The sequence below is a fragment of the Phascolarctos cinereus genome, unplaced genomic scaffold (assembly GCF_003287225.1).
Source record: "Phascolarctos cinereus isolate Bilbo 61053 unplaced genomic scaffold, phaCin_HiC Scaffold_3;HRSCAF=262, whole genome shotgun sequence".
Classification (NCBI taxonomy): Eukaryota; Metazoa; Chordata; class Mammalia; order Diprotodontia; family Phascolarctidae; genus Phascolarctos; species Phascolarctos cinereus.
Window position 1 is genome coordinate 77,063,313 of NW_027555736.1, and position 15,427 is coordinate 77,078,739.

The following is a 15,427-nucleotide window of genomic DNA, read 5'->3' on the forward strand; positions in this document are numbered from 1 at the left end:
AAAGCTACTTTATTAACTTTTTAAAACCTGAAATCTCCCTCCTTCTGTATTTTACTCATCAGTACTGATTCTGCTCCTCAAGTGTCAAAATTCAGTTTCATCTCTCATAATAGTGTTGTAGACTTTCTAACTTACTATCAGCAGAATATTTAAAAAGATTGGCTCTTTCCATACTTAAAAATCAGGGGTTTTGACTAGGTGATAGTTCTAAATTCTCTTTCAGCTCCAATTCTATGGTTCTTATTTTCTAATTATTTATTTGTATCTCTTTTTTCAGGGAACCACCATCGTGCCATTGCTGTCTTCTATTCTGCATGATGATGAAGAGTTCCCTAATCCAGACCAGTTTGACCCAGGTCACTTCCTGGATGAAAGTGGCAACTTTAAGAAGAGCGACTATTTCATGCCTTTTTCAACAGGTAAGACATTCATCTAAATATGTACATTAAAGATGGATTGATAACTCAGAGGACCTTATTACTTGTGTGACCTTGGTCAAATTATTTCATTTCTCTGGGCTTCAGTTACCTAATATGCCAAAAACTGGGTTGGTCTAGGTGACCATTATGGTCCTTCCAATTTATATAACCAGGGAGTAGGGTGAGACATAGTAAATCATTCTTCTAATTCTCCTTAGGCCTAGGTTCATCAACAAATCAGTTGAGTTTCAGAGTAGCTGTTCCAAAAAAGAGGCAGAACTGAGATAGTGGCCACTCTGTTCTGCATCCAGAGTGACAGCAAACCCCCCCACATTAATAACCATCCTCCAAGGCACTGTCAACCAGGAGCTACTTCTCAGATAAATCTTCCAGGCTTTTGTGTTAGCATGGTATAATCTTGTATTTTATCAAGCCAAGGAATGGGACTGGGTTATCTTAAGGCCTATTACTCAGGTACCATTATGGCTAAGGTCACTGAAGGTCTAATCTTAGAGTTTATGATTTTATAGAAATGTGACTGCTGACTAGGACACATGAGCATGGAACCCATTCCCAAGCTATGTATATTTTAATAAGGATCTTTGGTACAGAATTATAACTGATGGTCTGTCCTTTCACCTTCAAGTCTTGGGGAACCTACTGGTTATTAGGTAATGGTGCCGATAGCCCCTTCTGGCGCTGGCAGACAAGAATGTTGGCAGGCAGCTAACTATCATTGATATTGTGGTCTCCAATGCCCTGCTCAATTGGTTCTAATACCTGGGTTAGAGCTAGGAGTGAGTAGTTAAGACAAGTGGCTGGATGGCCATGAAGCTGTGGGGTAGACTCCAGAGGTGTTTTCTGTCCAGAACGGTGATAGATGATTCCCAAAAGGAGCTTTCATCATTCTTCTGTCACCTTTCCTCATTGCAGTCAATGTGGGTACTCACAAAGTTATTCCTTGAGACTAAAAATGAGGGATTGTTTCTCCCTAAGACAATGACTCCTTTCCTCTGAATATAAATCCCAGAACTTGCTCTGGCTCAGGGGAGATTGACTGAGGGAGAGCATACAGGAGGGCTTTTTCTTCTGTCTTGGCTCTTCAAAGGAGTCAAGGACCAGAGAGGAAAGGAATGCATGCAGTTTTTTACCTAGTGACACTGAGTGTTAGTGGGCTACCTGTAAGTCCAAAGAAGTGGCCTAGATGACTTAGAAGTTTACAAATATCAAATCCTTATATTTGTCTCTTTCAGGAAAACGGATATGTGCTGGTGAGAGTCTGGCTCGGATGGAATTATTTTGTTTTTTACTACCATCTTACAAAATTTTACTTTGAAATCTGCCATTGACTCAGAAGATATCGACACACCCCAATTGCCAGTGGATTTGTCAGAGTGCCCCCTCCTATGAGCTCTGCTTTCTCCCTTCCTAAAACATGTGAAGGACTAGCCCTAGTTCCAACTGCTCTAGAGTCTCCTCATGTTTATGAACAAGATGTATTCATTCCATTGCCTGCCAGTGAAAGCCCTCTATGCTTTCAGCCCAATATGCTCTTCTAGCATAATCTAATACTGCCTTTGACTTTTGCCAAAATCATGATTTAACTTTCCCCATCCTTCCCCAGAAATTCCCCATTCTGGGAATATTTCTTCTTTTTTCTTCACTTCACTTCAACTCCACTGGCAGAAATCTCACCCACCCTTGAATCACAATTTAGGTGCCATATCCCTGTGACCTTTTTAGTTCTTACAGTCTGTACAATTCAATCTAAGCCTGAATTATACATATGCATCTTACGTTGTGTGTTCTTTCAGATATGTTTATTGATCCCATCTTGTGCTCCTCCCCAGATCTTAAGATTCTTTTCAGTAGGGCCTCTATCCTATACTTGTGTGTAGTTATCTACCATCAGTTAGTTAGGAGCCATTTTCTGCTCATTAATTGTCTCATGTTATATACTTCAAAATATACATGTATCCTACTATGATGGCAGCTTAACTGCTCACAATGTGATGTCAGTGAGGTGGCACCTTGGACAGGGTCTTGGACCTGGAATTACAAAGACCTGAGTTAAAATCCAGCCTTAGACATTTACTGGCTATATGATCCTGGGAAAGTCATTTCACCTCTGTTTGCTTCAGTACCTTTATGTATAAAATGGGGATAATCATAGCACTTATCTCCCAAGATTATTGTGAAAGGATCAAAGGAGTTGATAATTTTTAAGCATTTAGTACAGTGTCTGGCACATTGTAAGTGCTATATAAATATTACCAGAAATTGTTATTATTACAACAATAGCTACTACTACTATTACTCCCAGTACTAGTACTACTACAACTATTACTATCATTACTACTACATATTTCAACTTCATACTCTAATTAAAAACTAGAAAGAGAAAATGATCTACCGTTCACCACCTAAAAGAGAGCCTGGATGGAAAACTTACAAGAATTTCTTGCTCAAATTTCCATACTCCCAGATTAAGGAGATCATATTACAAGCAATAAGAAAAAAAAATTTAGACTCTTTAGAGATACAATCAGGATCTCACAAGATGTAGCAGCTTTTCCATGAAAAGCCCATAGGTTTTGAAATAATATATTTCAAAGAGCAAAAGTGCTGGGGTTGTGAGCAGGAATTACTTATCCAGCAAAGTTAAGTATAACTATACTATATCTATTTATGCTATACTATATATTTGGATGATATATCCAAAAATTATATATTTGACAAACTGAAAACCTTTCAGGTATTTGTGACAAAAAGACTAGAACTCAATGTTAAATTTGATACAAAAGATCCAGAAGAAAGGTAAGAAAAATATTAAAGAGTAATTATAAGGGACTCATTAAGGTCAAACTGTTCACATCTTATATATGAAAATGCTATTAGTATTCTTAACAGTGTCATCAGTACTAGGGTAGTTTGAAATAAATGTTGGATCTGAGTTGTCTGTGATGGGATAAAAAGAACAGTTATCTCAACAATGGAACATGAAAGAAAGAACTGATGCAAGAAGAAGCAGATGGAGGTGGAGGACTGCTAATGTTGGAATCTCACTCGCTTCAGATCTTGGTTGAAGAGGAAACTTTACATCTCATGGGATGGAAAAGTCTTCTGGATCTGTAGAAGAAGGGTTGGGGAGGAAATTTTAGAAGGGTGTGTGGATTAAGATTTGAAAGTCTTGGGGGGGAAACAGTGTATAGGGGGGAGGATAAAAGAGAGACTCAGAGGAGTGAGTAGAATGAAGAACAGAAGGGTAAGAGGAGAAGACAGAGTTACAGGGATGTTCCCAAATACTAATTATAACTTTGCATGTGAATGGGATGAATTCATCCATAAAATGGAAACAGATAGCAGAATAGATTAAAAGGCAAAATCCAATAATATGTTGTTTACATGAAACACATTTAAGAATGAGAGATACACACAGTGTGAATATAGAGTTAGAGTAGAATTTAGTATGTTTCAGCAGATGCAATCATGATCTCAGAAAAAAGTTATGGCTAATATAGATTTAATTAAAAGAGATAAACAGGGTAGATACATTTTGATAAAAGGTACTATGAATAATAAAGCAATATCAATACCGAACCTATATGCATCAAATGATATAACATCCAAGTTTTTAAAAGAAAAGTTAAATGAATTACACATGGAAGTAGGTAGTAGTATTATAATAGTGGGAGATTTTAACTTTTCCCTCTTGGAACTGATAATCTAACACAAAAATAAATAAGAAAAAGTCAAGGAAGTGAAAAGAATTTTAGGTAAACCAGATATGATAGATATTTGAAAGGACTTGAATGAAAAGAGAAAGAGATAAACATTTTTTCTCAGTACTTCATGGTATCTTTACAATAACTGACCACATATTAGGAGATAAAAATTTTATAGTAAAAGCAGAAATATTAAAAGTGTCCTTTTCAAATCATAGTGCAATAAATGCTGTTAGCATGCAGAGAAAGAACTAATAACAGAAGTATATATAGAATAAATTTACACATATATACATATTCATGTGTAATGGTAGTGATCTCTAGGTTGGGGAGCTGGACAGAAGAAAAAGATAGGAAAAAGAAATTTACATTACTTTATTACATATTTAAAAGGAATAGCAAGTTGTACATAATAGATTTGCAGTTTCATGTGCAATGACCTTTTTTTTTTTATACTGGTACGGAAACGCGTTTTATTCCACAAATTTAAAATGAAATAAATAAAAAATTAAAACATATATTCCTTTCCAGAATGGTATGACCAATTCACAGCTCTACCAATGGTCTATCAATGTGCCTATTTCCCTGAAGGACTGTGTCTTCTCTCGTTATGAACCTGAAAAATATCAGTACACACATATGCGCGTGCACACACACACACACACACACACACACGCACAGCAGTTGTTGTTTTGCAGAAACATCATAAGTCTAGGTATTTATTCCTTTTTTATTCTTCCCCTCCAAGAGAAACAGAGGAGTAGAGCTAGATCTTCCTGGACCATGCCTATGTCCTCCCACTGGATCAACTCAGTCTTTCCCTGAAGAAGTAGCACATACTTATTGACCCAACAATATCAGTTCTAGACTTGTACTCCCAAAGAGATCAAAGACAGAAGGAAAAGTCACTCTCTCATCTACCCTAATTTTCTTTGAGTTGGAGGCTGAAGATTTTTGCCCAGAGCATGTTTAGAGGGACTTAGCTACGATAAGAAATATGCACATAGTTTTAATCTAAGCTCAATGGCCTGCAGGTCCAAGTGGGTCCTTTCTCTGCTATTTTAGTGAGTTCAAGGATTTTGATTGTTAATATAAATCATCACTGCTTGGAGCCCCTAGATCACCATCCAATTTTGATTATTAGAGTTTGCTGAACACTGGATGTATCCTTCTCTGATTGACAGGGAAACCTAATTTAATTATTCCATATTTAAACTAACCACTGATGCTTGTCCCCAAATAATTCCCTTTTTTCACTTATGGTACTCAGCTAAACATAGGCAATTAAGAGCAATCATATATATCCTTATCTAGAGATAGCTATCTTTAAGGTATCCTTGAAAATAGTAAATAAACTGTTAAAAAAAAAAGAGGAAACTTTTAAAATACTTTTAAATAGAAAGAGAGGGAGAAAGGTAAAAAGGTAATTTAATAAATCCTCTGGAATCTTATCAAGGGAAATATTCACTAATGATTAGGTTGGTCGCTGCTGTCCTGTATGCCTAAAGATACTTAAATGGCCTGGTGGAGTCTAGACCCACTTAACAATATTCCCCTGCACCCCTGTCATCCACATTTCTTTGCATATGAGTCCTTTCTGCTTAATATCCCTGGGAGGGATAGAAACTAAAGGTAGAATTTCTATGGCACAGGGTGAGGAAACTCTCCAAGCTAGTAATTAAAAATTCCTCTCCTGTGGCAGAGACTGCAGTCCAGCTCTAGAGAGTCTAGTCTAGATCAACTCTCTACAGGTCTTTAGTCCTCTGGAACTATGAATGCCAGGGTCCTTAGCAAGAGTTCCAAAATTTCCTCCTGTCTAATTTTAATCTGAACTTTCTACTATCCTATTTTCTATGAATATTTCCATATACAAAGTACATACAAAGATGTACTTCATTCTATACCAGTTCAAAAATCTTCCTAGGTTTCTCTGAATGTGTTCCTTTTGTCATGTATTACGCCGATGGAATATCTCATTAATTCATATAGTAAAATTCACTCATTTCTTCCTTGATTGTTGAATATTTCTCTCTTTCCCACCCCCTTTCCTAGTTTCCACTTTTTTGTTACAATGAAAATCGTTGCCATAATTATTTTTGTACATATGAGACTTTTCCTTCTGTCTTTGATCTCTTTGGGAATACATGTCTAGAACTGATATTGATGGGTCAATAAGTATGTGCTACTTAGTCATTTTTTTGAGCATAATCCCAAATTTCTTTTTAGAATGGCTGGACCAACTCACAGCTTAAGCAATGGTACCTTCATGTCTGTCCTATATAACCTCTTTAACAATTTTCATTTTATATTTTAGTCATCTTGGTCAATCTACTGGGCATGAGGTAGAACCTCAGAAATGTTTCATTTGTATTCTCTAATTTTTAGTGATTTTGAGCCCTTTTTTTTCTTATAATTGTTGACAACTTGCATTTACCCCCACGGACTGCCTGTTTTATTCCATTTGTTGTAAAATGGTTCTTCTTCTTGTATATTTAAATCAGTTCCTTATAGATTCCAAGTAGCAGATCTTTGTCACAGAAAGTTTCTGCATTTTTTCCCATTTAACTCTTTCCTTCCTTCCTTCCTTCCTTCCTTCCTTCTTCCTTCTTCCTTCCTTCCTTCCTTCCTTCTTCTTCTCTCTTCTCTTCCTTCCTTCTTCCTTCCTTCCTTCCTTTTTCTTTCTTTCTCTTCCTTCCTTCTTCTTCCTTCCTTCTTTCTTCTTTCTTTTTCTTTCTTTCTTTTTCTTTCTTTTTTCTTTCTCTCTTTCTTTCTCTTTCTTTCTCTCTTCTTTCTCTTTCTCTTTCTCTCTCTTTCTTTCTCTCTCTTCTTTCTCTCTTTCTTTTTTCTCTCTTTCTTTTCTCTTTCTTTCTCTCTTTCTTTCTTTCTCTCTTTCTTTCTCTTTCTCTCTCTCTCTCTCTCTCTCTTTTTCTTCTTTCTTTCTCTTTCTTTCTTTCTTTCTTTCTTCTTTCTTTCTTTCTTTCTGTCTCTCTTTATTTTCTTTTTCACAATATTACTGTAGTTTCCTTAGTATCAATTCTCCAAGGGTCGGGAATCTGCGGCCTTGAGGCTGCTTGTGGCCCTCTAAATCCTCAAGCACAGCCCTTTACTGAATCCAAACCTCAGAGAACTAATCCCCTTAAAAGGATCCTTTTCTGTGAGATTTGAATTCAGTAAAAGGGTGGTGCTTGAGGATTTAGAGGGCCACAAGCAGCCTCAAGGCTGCAGGTACCCTATGCCTGATACACTCTTTCCTTTCTTTTTTCCCTTCAGAGGGTCATTCCTTATAAAAAGAGTATTTTTAAAGCAAAAAAAAAATTAATTATAGGAAAAATCAGCATAACTAGTCAACACATCAAAAAAGTCTGAAAATATGTGCAATGTGCAACAGTTATGGACCTCCAACCTCTTCAAAGTGGTGGGAGGTGGGAATATCTTCTACCTCTTCTTTTAAACCATATTTCCTCTTCACAATTTTGTAAAATTCACTTTTAAAAAACATGTGTAAGTGTTCTTTGTGTTTATATTATTATAGTCATACTGCATATTATTTTCCTGTCCTTACCTTACTCTGCATCAGTTCGTGTAGATCTTTCCAATACTTCTCAGTAGCATTTTTCATTTCTTATACCACAGTAATATTCCATTACATGCCTATACCCACAATTTGCTTATGTATTCCCTAATAAATGGATATCTACTTTGTTTCCAACTTTTGACTGTCAAAAAAAAAGTTCTATAAAGATTTTGATGTAAATGGGAAGTTTCTCCTTATCAATTGCCTCCCTGGAATAATAGTCAAAGGATGGAAACTATGGTTCAAAGGATATAGACATTTTAGTCACTTTATTTGCATATTTCCAAATTGGTTTTCAAAATGGCTATGCTGTGTCATAGTCCCACCAGCAAATGCATCAGTATGCCTTATCTTCCCACAACTCCTCAGACATTGACTATTCACATCTTGTGTTATCTTTTCAAATTTACAAGTTATGAAGTAAAAGTTTAAGATTGTTTTGATTTGCATATATATTTTATTAAGGTTGGGATCATTATTTCATGTGGTTAAGCTATTTTTCTTTTAGTAATAACTTTTTTAGTACAAAGACATTTTAATTTTGTGTAATGAAAATTGTTCCTGTTAGCCTTTGTGATTCTCTTAATTTTTTAATGAAGAAGTCCTCTCTTATACATAGTTGTGAAAGGTATCTCCTTCCTTGCTCCAATTTGTTTATTATGTGACATTTTATGTCTAAGTCATGTATCCATTTGGAATTTACTGTGACATGTGGAGTTAGATGTTGGTCTAAACCTGATTTTGGCCTGCCTGCTTTCTATCTCTCCAGCAGCATTTGTTGAATGCTTGGACCAATGGTTCATATCGTTCCTCCACCTACTCTTGGGCTCCTTTATCTTGATTGGGATTTGCCATAGTTGCCCACTACATCTAGGGCACTCTCTAGTCATGTTTCACTTTAGTACCATCTTCTTGCCAGCTGTCTTACCCTCTGCACTGCTGTGCAGGAGCTGATTCCAAGTTCTGTCCCTACAAGCAAATGAACTCGTCATTGCTTATATAAGGGATGATGTAAGCTCACTAAACTATAGCTTTATGAATAATCCCATTAACTTTCCAAATCAACATAACCCTTCCTAGACACCATTCCTTTATATGCCGCAACTTCTTATATTAGAATATAAGCTCTTTGACGACAAGAATTATCTTCACTTTTGTATTTATACCCCCAGCACTTGCTACAATGCTTGGCACGTAAGTCCTTAATATATATTTTTAATCCATCCCTTCATTCATTCATAGTTGGATTACTCTTATCAAACTTTGTGTTACTTTTTAATTTCTTTCTGAATCATGTGTAATTAATCTGTTCTGCTGATCAACAATTTCATTTTTAATCAGTATCAAATAGTTTTGATTATTAATATTTTGTAGTATAGTTTGATATTTGGTACTGCTAGGCTTCCTTCTTTAGAACTTTTAAGTATCATTTACCATGAGATTCTTGACAACTTGTTCATAAATGATATTATTATTAGCCTTTCGTTCCTTAATTATGTTATTATTTTTCTCATCCTTTAAAATAATTCTATGGCAGTTTGATTTGTATAACACTGAATAAGCAAGTTAATTTAGGTAACACTGTCATTTTTATTATTTTCACTTGACTCAATCATGAACAATTAATATCTCTTCAATTATATAACTACGTCTTCAGTTATCTTAAGTTATATACATATAATTCTCATGTATTTCTTGGTAGGAGGAATGCCCAATATTTTCTTTATTCTATAAATAAGGATGGGAAGTATGTTTTCTCATCTCTTCAGGAACAAGTGTGGCTTGGTCAACGTAACTGTGCATTCTTTGGTTTAGGCTGTACCTCCATTTTCATTGTCATTATGAATAGTTTTCTTGGTTCTGCTTAATTTACTCTGCAACCAGTTGTCATGAATGGTTCCAGGCGTCTTTAAATTCTTCCTAAAGGAGAGACTGTTAAGAAGTTTTCAAAATAGGTAACTTTTACTCAGTAATGAATGGGATCTAGTAGAAGGGATCAAGCTTTGGAAGAATAGTACACGATTAAGAACAAATGGGGGCAGCTAGATGGTACAGAGAATAGAGCATCTGGCCCTGGAGTTACAAGGACATGAGTTCAAATCTGACCTCAGACACTTACACTTACTAGCTATGTGACCCTGTGCAAGTCATTTAACCCTGATATCCTCATCAAAAAAGTCCTGGAGCCTTAATTTACAAATGAACATATTCATTAAGCTTTACACTTCTTCAATTGGAAATTTTAAGATAGTTATAGATTTTGAAATGAAAAATGTTACTAGATGTATAATTAATAGCATAATATACCTTTAGAATATTAATAACAATAACTAACATTTACATAGTTCTAGTTATGTGCTAGGCACAGTGCCTATACATATAAGAATAGGAAAGATAGTGCCTGCTGTGAAGGAGCTTACAATTGGATGAAAGAAAACATCCCAAAACAAAGTTTTTTTAAAAGGGCAGGAATGGGGTAAGGTAACTGATGAGGAAAGGATGAAAATGATGGAGTGAATTCCAAAGAGGACAGCTCCCTTCTACATGTTTTTACACATGTTTCTTATTTTCCTTTTGGAAACATTCTGTACATGCTATATTTTTGTCATTTCAACTAAATACTCATCAAAATTTTATGCAGGAAAATGAATTTTGAATAATAATGGGTCTTTCTTATAGTGATTTACCAATATCAGTCAAAATGCAAAGAATTAAAGTACATCTTTCTTTTTAAAGTAAATATGAATCACAGTTTTTATATGCACAGGATGAATAAACCACAACTTTTTGAGCATTCTTGCATAAGATAAGATTTGTACTTAATTTTTTCATGGGTTTTAGAAGAAAATCGTGGAGGAGGAAGGAACAAAAGTAGAACTTAGAAAATGTATTGTACATTCCACTCCTTTGCTTTTCTTACATATGAGGAAAAACTATCTAACATAAATTTCGAAAATGGTTTTGAAAACATAACCTTATTGTGTTACATAGTTGTTAGATTTTCAAAAAGCTTTTTGGGGTCCAGTTAATAATTAACAACACAATAGCAGTCCAAACTCTAGCACTGACTGGGCAAACTTAACCTTTTTCACCTACGCACAAATCTTCATGGGAAAATATTGAACATTTTAGACTTGGATAGCCTTTCTATTTTCTTCCCATTTTATTGTATTAAGAAATGATATGCGCGCTTTAATTTGTCAAACAGCAGTGCTTGCATGTTGGCAGTTACATGTAATTTCTAGTAATATGACAAGCAATCAGTAGTTCAGCATAAATGGTTGTATAGTACGCAAAGACTGGATTTCTAAGAGTAAGCATTGTAAATGTGCCTAGTAGCCCCTCCCCGCTGCTTGTCTAGCAACTCAGTAAAATTTGAGTATAGCCTACAACCCTCCACGTACTCCATAATCTTTACATGTGCTCCAAGATTCTACCCTGGACCTTCTCTCTCTATTACCCTTGGTTATTTCATCAGCTCCCTGTGGATTGACATTTCTATGCAGATGATTCCTAAACTCAAGTCCAGGGCTGATCTTTTTCCCAAAAATTTTTCCCCTCTCCATAACTTCTTCTATTACTCTCAGGGAAACCATTTTACCAGTACCTAGATTTCCAATCTAAATTTCATCTTCTTCCACATTCACATTTAACCCCTATAGCTAATCTGTTGACAAGTTGACAAGTTAAGGAGCTTTTGAGTCTCTCTCTACAATAGCTCTCATAGACCCTTTCTCTCCTCTGATATTGCCTTCACTCTAGAACAATCACTCATCACCTCATGCCTGGCCTAATACAATTACTTTCTGGTAGATATTCCTGCCTCAAGGGAAAGGCAGAATAAGCATTTTTGATAGTGCCTACTATGTGCCAGGCACTGTGCTAAGTTCTTTACAAATATCTGGTTTGATCTTCACAACAACCCCCAGGTAGGTGCTTTAGTCTCTATTTCGAGGTTGAAATTGAGGCAAATAGAGGTTAAGTGACTTGCCTAGGGTTACAGCTAATGTGTCTGAGGTCAGATTTGAATTCAGATCTTCCCTGACTCCAAGCCCATCCTTTGTTGGCACTCCATTCAGCTGTCAAAGTGATCTTTCCACAGCACAGGCCTCACCATATGATCCCTCCCCCACTTACCCACACTGCCTAACTCCAGTGGCTCCCTATCACCTCCAAGATCAAATATAAAATCTCTTTGGCTTTTAAAGCCTTTCCTAACCTGCCCTCTCCACCCCACCCCATTCCACTTTCCCCACTTCTTACATCTTAATACCCTACCATACAATCTAATCCAGTGACACTGGCCTTTCTCATTCTTGAATAAAATACTCTGTCAGCTAACTGGGTATTTTCACTGGCTTATCCCATACCTAGAATTCCCTCCCTCCTTATCTCTACTTCTTGGCTTCCCTAGCTTCCTTCAAGTCTAAATATCTCACCTTTCATAGGAAGCCTTTCCTGGTCCCTGTTAATACTAGTTTTTTTTGGGTAGACTAACAATATTGGGGGGGGGTTGGATAGATATAATTCTAGCCTAGAACCATTATCTGAGGAAAACAGTGGCCCCAATCTCCTGCTTCCCTCCTAGAAGTATCTTCTTTAGAGAAGGTAGCCAGAGGAGACTATAGATAACCTAGTCACATCTCCTGATAACCATATTTACACAAAGAAATGTGGACACACATAAACTGGGTAACACTTCAAAGAGCTCCAGGTCACTCTCCTTCTTCCTCAATGAGTTGTCCTCTCCAGTTGTCCTGATCTACATCTTGCCACTGGACCTAGATGGCTCTGGAGGAGAAAGAGGCTGATGACTTTGTACAGTCCTCTCTCACTTAAATCCAATTCACTTGCAAGTCATGGCATCACCTTCCTGTGTCATGGTCCTGTTTGAGAACAAAGGACAAACTACAACAACAGCCTGTCTCACAGTCTTTCTCCTCCCCAACTACTCCTCCTATGGGACTTACACACATAATGACTTTTCCTCAAACACCCTAACCACTCAATTTCCCAAAATCTCCTTATCTGACCACCATCTATTGGCTTTCCATGGTTTTCTCTGCCTTCCCTTTCCAAACCCTACTATTAGCCTATATTATCACCTTTTAATTTCTCAGCCCTTCATTTCTTTTGTAGGGCACACCCTTGCATTAACTTCACTCTTTTCTTTTTCTCTCTCTTGACCTCTTGGTAAACCAGATCAACTCTACATTGTTCTCTTGAGTCCCTAGCCCCTTTATTTTGTTGGTTTTGTTTTGCCTTTTTGTATCACCAACACTAAGCACAGTATCTGTCATAGTAGAGATGTTAAGTAAATGTTTGGTTTATCCTGCCAAGCTTCAGCCTTGGATCATTCTCACCATGTAACCTTTGCTCCTACACATGGTGCTGCTGAATGAAGGTGGTGAAATCACATGACCATTCTGATCAGGTCCCTAAAATTTATGTTACACAACCTCAGCTAGTTGCTGGGCAATCCTACTGTACCCCCTCTGTCTTGTCACCCCCACTCCCCACAGCAATTCTTCCAAACTTTTTCATTCCTCCTTAATTTCCACATGCTTCCCCTCCCTCCACCTTTTCATCTGAGAACATGGCCTCCTATTTTTACAGAAAAAAATTGAGAGCATTCACCATGAGCTCCCTCCTTCCTTTTCCTCATCTCAATCAATAAATATTTGTTAAGTGCCTACTACATGCCAGGAAGCACTGCAGATACAAAAAGGGGCAAAAGACAGTAGCTTCTTTCAAGGAGCTCATAATCTAATGGGGGAGTCAACATGCAAACAAATATGCAAACAAGTGATCTACAAGATAAGTGGGAAACAACAGAAAGAAGCACTAGAATTAAGAAGGAGTCTGACAGGCTTTCTGTAAAAGGTGGGATTTTACTTGGGACTTAAAGGAAGCCAGGGAAGTCAGTATTGTATCACTCATATGCCTTCTGCCCAGCTCTCCTTCATCTCTGTCTCAAAGGAAGAGGAGATCTCACTCCTTTCCAAAGCTAGCCCCTCTCTATCTGCACAAGTGATCTCACTCCATCCCATCTCCTTGAACAGATTTCCACTCTGTCATTCCCAATCTCTCCAATCTACTGGCTCCTTCCCTATTACCTACAAACACCTATGTCAAACCTCAAAACTAGTTGTTTATTCCATCCCTGCTAAAGATCTCCTATGTCTCTTCCATTTTTTGTGACTAAACAGCTTGGAAAGTCTGTCTTCAATAGGTGCCTCCATTTTCTGTCCTCTCACTTTGTTCTTAACCCTTACAATCTGGCTCCCAACCTCCTCATTCCACCAAAATTGCTCTCTCCAAAATTGCTGGTGATCTCAGTTCCCAAATCCAATGGCCTTTTCTCAGTCTTTGCAATCTATAATACTGTTAATCACCCTCTTCTCCTTTTTCCTCTTCTCCCTAGGTTTTCAAGGCACCATTTCTGTTTTCAATGGATCCTTATTCAGAAAATGTCCTTTAATCCTAGGTATCCCAGAGGGTTGTGTCAGGGCTGCTTCTCCATCTATACTACTTCATTTGCTGACCTCATCAGCTCCCTTAGGTTTAATTATCATCTCTATGCTGATGATTCTCAAATCTACCTATTCTCCCAATCTCTCTACTGACCTCCAATCTCCCATTGCCTTTCAGATATCTTAAACTCATCATGTCAAAGTTGAACTCATTTCTTTCTCCCTAAACCTTCCTTCTCTCCCTAACTTCCCAATTATCATAGAGGGCAACACCATTTTCCTAGGTTCCTATGTAGGTGCCTTCCTGCTATTCTCTATCTCTCCCTCTCCCCTATCCATATCCAATCTGTTGCCAAGGCCTTTTTGCCTTTGCCATATCTCTTAAATAGCCCCCATTCTCAGACACTGCCATCACCCTAGTACAGGCCCACACCACTTCATGCCTGGACTATTGCAATAATTTGCTAGTGGACCTGCTGCCTCAATTCTCTCCCTGTTCCAATCTATCTCCATTCAGCCACCAAAGTCATTTCCCTAAAGTGCAGGTCTGATTATGTCACCTCCCCACTTAATAAACTCCAGTGTCTCCCCATCCTCTCTAGGATCAAATGCACAATCCTCTATTTGGATTCAAAGCCCCTCATAACCTAACCTCCTCCTTTCTTTCCAGTCTTCTTACACCTAATTCCTCACCATGTCCTCTCATATAGGGACCCTGGACTCTTAACTGTTCCACAAACAAAGATGCTCCATCTCTTGTCTCTGGGCCTTTTCCCTGGCTGTTCCCCAAACCTGGAATGCTCTCCCTGCTCTTCACTACCATTGGCTTCCTTTAAGTCCCAATTAAGATCCCCCTTTTACATTAAGCTTTTCCTAACCCCTTTTAATTCTGGTGCCTTCCCTCTTTTGATTATCTTCTATTCATTCTGTATGTGGCTTGTTTGCTCACACTTCTTGTCTCCCCTTTAGACTGTAAGCTCCTTGAGTGCAGGGATTGTCTTTTCTCTTTTTGTATCCCCAGCACTTATAGTGTTTCTCACATGGTATATACTTAATAAATGTTAATTGACTGACACACCTTACACAGTCATGTTTACAAAGAGAAAGGAAAAACAAACACAAGATACAAATTACCCAGCAAGAGGACTCTGGAGGTTGTATTGCTGGTGTTCTGACCCAATTAGGATCTGAACTATAAGCTTGATAATCCCCTTAGAAATCAGAGCTTACCACCCA

The 15,427-nt window shown here is 37.4% G+C and overlaps 1 long non-coding RNA gene across 1 annotated transcript; it reads left to right on the forward strand.

Annotated features, from left to right (window-relative positions):
• Window positions 1-281: 281 nt before the first annotated feature.
• LOC110203884 (uncharacterized) lies at window positions 282-2,215 on the forward strand. Its single transcript, XR_002323109.1, has 2 exons — window positions 282-419; window positions 1,673-2,215. It is a non-coding gene; the product is annotated as an uncharacterized LOC110203884 (long non-coding RNA).
• The last annotated feature ends 13,212 nt before the right edge of the window (window positions 2,216-15,427 follow it).